Source organism: Theropithecus gelada, chromosome 3, assembly GCF_003255815.1.
Source record: "Theropithecus gelada isolate Dixy chromosome 3, Tgel_1.0, whole genome shotgun sequence".
NCBI classification, from domain to species: domain Eukaryota; kingdom Metazoa; phylum Chordata; class Mammalia; order Primates; family Cercopithecidae; genus Theropithecus; species Theropithecus gelada.
This window is the reverse complement of record NC_037670.1, coordinates 56,293,282-56,299,790: the sequence shown is the minus strand read 5'-3', so window position 1 is coordinate 56,299,790 and position 6,509 is coordinate 56,293,282.

Sequence of the window (6,509 nt, the reverse complement as noted above, 5' to 3'; positions counted from 1 at the left end):
AATTTTGTAAACCAACTTTAAAAAGTTAGCTTAGTTATGAGTCTTACTTGGAAATGTTTGCTAAATGTTTCAAGTTATCTTCATATCATGAAAATAAGCACAAGAAAAGTCATTGTAACCTACTATTTGCAAAACATTATTCAAGGTACTAAAAATATAACACTAGTCCCCACCCTACATCATTCCACAATCTAGATGAAATATAGAGCATACACCTGTAAAGAGAGTAAGCAACAACCTAAATAAACTATGTTATCTGCCAAATTAACCAAGGTGGTTTTAAGGACTACCATTGTTCAAAGGAAGGAGAGATGCTATAGACTGGTATGGCTGAGGAAGAATTTCAGGAGAATTATGACTCTCAGAAAACTTGCTGTAGTAAAGTTCTTACAGATGTTTGTAAAATAGTGTAATATTACTTGGAGGTAAAAACAGGTAACCTAAATATAGCTTTTCATTCTCAAGAGAAATTGTTAAGATTTAACAGTTATAGGTAAACTTCAATATAGAAAAAAAAAAATAGACGCCAGGCGCGGTGGCTCGAGCCTGTAATCCCAGCACTTTGGGAGGCCGAGACGGGCGGATCACGAGGTCAGGAGATCGAGACTATCCTGGCTAACACGGTGAAACCCGTCTCTACTAAAAAAAAAAAACAAAAAAATTAGCCAGGCGTGGTGGCGGGCGCCTGTAGTCCCAGCTACTCGGGAGGCTGAGGCAGGAGAATGGCGTGAACCCGGGAGGCGGAGCTTTCAGTGAGCCGAGATCCGGCCACTGCCCTCCAGCCGGGGCGACAGAGAGAGACTCCGTCTAAAAAAAAAAAAAAAAATAGAAACATAAATACAATATACAATACTGAAAATAAGGCAGGAAAGAGAAACAACAAGGAAGGATAAATATAAAACAAGCATTGATGGCAGATATGCAGTCAAATATGTCTATAATCATATGAAATATAAAAATACTTAAATTGCATTCAGATATTAAATAGAATAATAAAAAATAGAATAATAAAAATAATAGTGTCAACTGCATGTTGTTTAAATATATACATGTAATCTTTAAATATAAAAATGGACTTATAAAAATGGACTTAAATTTACATTGACTTTATCAAAAAATTAAATGCTAACCAAAAAATACCCTCCCAATAAAAACAAATAGAATGTAATACTGTGTCTTTTGAGATAAAATTTCAGTATCATAAAGACTTCAGTTCTCAGTAAATAGATACATTTAATTCTACCCTATATTGAGTGTAAATTTCATGTGAAAATGGTTTTAAAATTGGAAGGAGATAAAGCAGACTTTAGCTAATCAAAAGTATACCTGTTAAGAACTATGAAGAATCAGAGATTTCATCCTACTTTCAAAGCAACAAGTTAGTCTGCCACAGCTTCAAGATGCTGGCAGAAAGCACAAGAATCCTAGATCAGAAACAAAGGATGTTAAAACACATAGTGAAAGCAGTTGCTGGATTACTTATGTTTCCTTGTACCAGTTACTTGAGCTCTGATTCCTAGATGGTGACACAAAGAGGGCCAGATGACAAACACATAAGCAGTTGGTTTTATTACAGAAGAGAAGTCCTGAATTAAGGGAACAGGAAGATTTTATAATGGGCAGTATAATTGTCTACCCTTTGTTCTGGAGGGAGAAATTAACTCTGAGCAGAAAGCATGCCTAACCTTTTGCTTAATAAGAGGATGCTAACTCCATCTTCCAAGGCTGTTTTATACAAGCATCATTTAAAAATAATCTGGAACATAAAGGACATCTTTCATTTATATTTTAAAACTTTTCTTTTTGAAATAATTTCAAAGTAACTCCGTTACATTTTTCACTTTCATCTAGACTTACTAATTTTCAAATTCTTACATTTACCTTCTGTCTCTCTCATTATTTTTCTTGTTCGCTCTCCTTCTCCCACTCCCTGTATCTGTCTCTATTTCTATATCTTTTCTCACCGTTGAAGACATCTTGAAGACTTAGTGCTACGTTATCTCTTAATACTTAATATCCTGAATATAATCATATTTCACAATATGACCCCCATCTTGAGCACTCTGACCCTTACCACTTTCATTTTCCTAAAAACTTTCTTCTTAGTTAAAATAATTACAATTCATAGATATGTGTGTATATATTTATGAATATGTATAAAAAAATATAATAAAATTCCCAAAATAATATTCGTGGTAATTTTAAAATGATAAATATATTTGATTGCTATATAGAGTTAATGAGTTATTTTTCCTCTTGAATTGCTTTAAAATAATGAAGATATTTTAAACAATAACAAATATATGTGCAAAAAAGAATTGATCATACTTTGTATCAATGAAACTTAAATAATTTTCTTTAAAATATCTGCTAAAAAGATGCAGAACTATGCAATAAAAATCGTAACTAAATGACTTTCATTTACAAAGTTTCGAAATATTCAAATTATATTACATACCAAATTACAAGTATAACACAAATAAGAGTTACACAGTAGTGCTGAGATAGAAACTTGAAAGGGCCACTTCTTAAATACATAATATTGTTTTACACTTTGTAACAAAATAAATATCCTGTAATTGGCCCATTGTACTGCTACAGGGAGAAGAAAACAATAAAATATCGAATACTAAAACGGACAGCAAAATAAACATGAATTAAATTGTTTGTAATATTTATAAGTTAATTGAGTATAGAATTCAATTCACAAGTGGTTGAGCGCAAGTGCTCTAAAAATCTCAAGGAAATATTAAAATAAATGTTATTTGAAGCTTTCCTATCATTAGAGGAAAAATATACTTAAAAGTAAAAATAAAAATAGATTTATTTCACTTTTCAGCACGTGAGTATGGTAATTGGAGGAGCACAAGAAAATTCAACAATTTAAGTGAAGCTTGGGGAAAATGAAGCATTATTTAGATATTTCAAAACTCTTTTGGGAATATACATTATTTTCTCCTACAGACATCGTGTAGACCAAAAGAGATACTACTACAGCGTGTTCTCAGTATGAACAGAGCAAAATGGAAACATACATTTCTCACATTTAAGACACTCCTCACCTTTAAAAGTAATACAGATGTTTGTATTCCTGTCTATATTCCCAATGTAATTATGAGGCTTTGGAGGACAAGGAGGATATCTGCCCCCCCAAAAGCCAACATCAAGACTTTCTTTGTAAGATAGAATATATAGAGTGGCCTGATATTATAAACTATATGAACTTTTATCTTTAAAAAGCTAGAGGTTTAAATTTATATTGGGAATACCAGGAATCAAACCTTGGTTCTATAAGGCCAAATCTTGTTACCTGTACAGCTTCATGTTCTTTAATTATGAGGAAACATTTTGTGAGATAAATTGGTTGATTAACATAAATGAGCCATCTAAAAATACTCTTTGAAGTATTTCTAATGACTTATGGCATTATGATTGATTAAAATTACCTAGTTTACCTGATTCTTTTCACTAAATCCAAGCACAGGAATCCTTTAAAAATGATGAAAATGTATAATAATGAATGAGGGCATAATTAAAACCATGTACAAGAAAATAAAAGTTGACCACACAAAGAAAAATATGAAGAATAGGTAGGTAGGTATGTAGACTGGTAGGCAGGTAGATAGATGATAGGTAGATAAATAGGTAGGTAGGAAGGTAGGTAGGTAGATAGATAGATAGATAGATAGATAGATAGATAGATAATATGCATATGGATGAATAGAAGGGAGGGAGAGACAAAAAGAGAGCGAAGGAAAGACAAAGAGAGGCTAAATAAGCTGGGAGCACAAAGATGTTGAATAAATACATGTTTAGAGTCCTATTTAATTAAATAAATTACCAGTCAGTGCATTTTCACTGTGCCTTCTAACCCTATGTCCTTATAGTCTTCTAGATCACACTTACATCAATCATTTAAAAAGTAAATAAATAAGTGTGTGTATGTGTGTGTGTATGTTGGAAATTAGGCCATTGATTGGTGTGATGACTTGCTTACAGTAGGAGTTCAGAAATATTTTTTGAGCAAAATGATAGAAAAATGCCCAAACATACTTAACAATTATACTAAAATTTCCAGCTTCCATTTCCTAACAGCCTTACTGGGAATGTGGTCCTTCACTGAGGAAAGAACTTTCTCCCATTTACTAACACCACCTTTCACTTGATATTTTCAACTCTACACAAAGCTCAAGTCACGTCTTCTTTGTTATATATAATGATGAGAAATTAGAAAGTTCTGCCATAAAACATAGCCCATTGATTGACGATCACCCCCTGACCCTTTCTCCACTGATGAACTCTACACTTCAATCTTTCCTCTACCCCACCGCTGTCTCAGGCTACCAGAATGAACACATTCCGCAGTGCTAGTCATTCATAGTCCTGCCATTTCTCCAACTCTGTGCCTGCTAACGCCTTGGGCCTCAGCGTGGCCATATTATCATCCATTACTTATCTACCTCTATAATTTTAATCACCAGTATTAAACTCTGATCATGACTTTTTTTATTTATTTTTTTACTTTTCCAATGTGTTCTTCAATTCCATTTAGATATCTACACTATGGTATTGCTATTTCCTTCCAGTATATCAGACCCTCTTGAACGATTGCTGTGTAATTTCACTTAGATCCCATCCTTGGTCATCATGTTGTTGTCTCATAATCATTATTTACCCTCTTCCACCTCTATCCTTCAACAAATGCATTTGCCAGAATTCCAAGCCAAAAACAATGTTACTACCTCTTCAACAAATATCTTACATTATCCACCTCCAATTTTATCTGTGTGTGTGTGTGTGTGTGTGTTTGAGAGGGAGTCTCGCCCTGTTGCCCAGGCTGGAGTGTAGTGGCGCGATCTCAGTTCACTGCAAGCTGTGCCTCCTGGGTTCACACCATCCTCCTGCCTCAGCCTCCCGAGTAGCTGGGACTACAGGCACCCACTACTAGGCCCTTCTAATTTTTTTTGTATTTTTAGTAGAGATGAGGTTTCACCATTTTAGCCAGGATGGTCTCAATCTCCTGACCTCAAGTAATCTGCCCACCTCAGCCTCCCAAAGTGCTGGGATTACAGGCATGAGCCACCGTGCCCGACCTCCAATTTTATCTTTCTAAAGCTAAGAATTGCTTCTGATTTGTCTGAAACATCACCAAGGTATGCTTCACTTCTGTCATTTTTCTCTTTTCATAAAATGAAATTCTTGCATCTTTTACCTCAATAAGTCCTACTTGTCTCTTTAGATGCAAACCAACATTCACCTTGTGCTATGTACTGAATTATGTCCCTTCCAAAATTTGTATGCTGGAGCCCTAACCCACAATGCCACTGTATTTGAAGACAGGGCCTTTAAGGAAATAATGAAGGTAAGATAAGGTCATGCGGGTGAGGCCCTGATACAATAAAATTACTGTTCTTCCTTTTTTTTTTTTTCCTCTTAAAATGGATACACTTTATTGTATATAAAGCATGTTTCAATAAAGTTAAGTAAAAAAATTCTGATCTGATGGTTTCTATCTTTTTTACAACATGGGTTTATTTTGGCTTAATTATTAATAACAGCTGCATACTTCAAAGATTTCTAGATTGATAGTTATTTTCCCTCAACATTTAAAATACATTATTCTATTTTCTACCTATTGTTGCTGAGAAGTCAGTCAGTTTCATTTTTTAAAAGATACCAGAGAACTTGCTCTTGTGCTCTCTCTCTCTCTCTCTCTCTCTCTCCCCCCCTCTCCCTGCATACACAAAGAAGAGGCCATGTGAGGACGCAGTGAAATGGTAGCTGCTGCAAACCAAGAAGAGAATACTCACCAGAAACCAATCATGCTAACACCTTGGTCTCAGACTTATAGCCTTAAGAATTGTGAGACAATGAATGTCTGTTGTTTAAACAACCCAATCCTTGATATTTTGTTATGGCAGCATGAGCAAACTAAGATACCTTGTCCAGAAGGTCTCTCATGATCATATGTAAATGCTAAATATCCCTCATCTCTACATCCATAAATATCTTTATTATTACATTATCTTATTTGCAGTCTCACGGAAGCAGATACACAAGGATTCAAGGGTAGGCTTTTTATTTTGAAATTAACCCCAGGAACATGGTCACAGAGTAGGGAAGTGAGACACACAAAAATGGAGCCAATATAGGTTTATGAATTTTTAGAAGTTACTACTGAAGGTGACTGAAGCTTAATTCTGCTTGGGTATCCTGAGAGTCAATATAGAACATACTCATGGAAATATTCAGCTTGCACCAATTATGAGCAGAGTGCTGCTAGGTGGAGGTTGTTAATTACACACTTCTGACTTGTCTTTCTCCCAGGTGGAACAAGCACTAGCAGCCAGAGAGACACATTAGGTACAAGCTGAAAGTTACTCCATGGAAGTTACGCAGTCACAGAAGAAAATGATAGACACTAAAGGCGATACATGTGATGAATTAACGGTATTTGTTCAATGCATTTAGGATGATATATTTTAATTATTTTTGTGTGTGAGCATGTG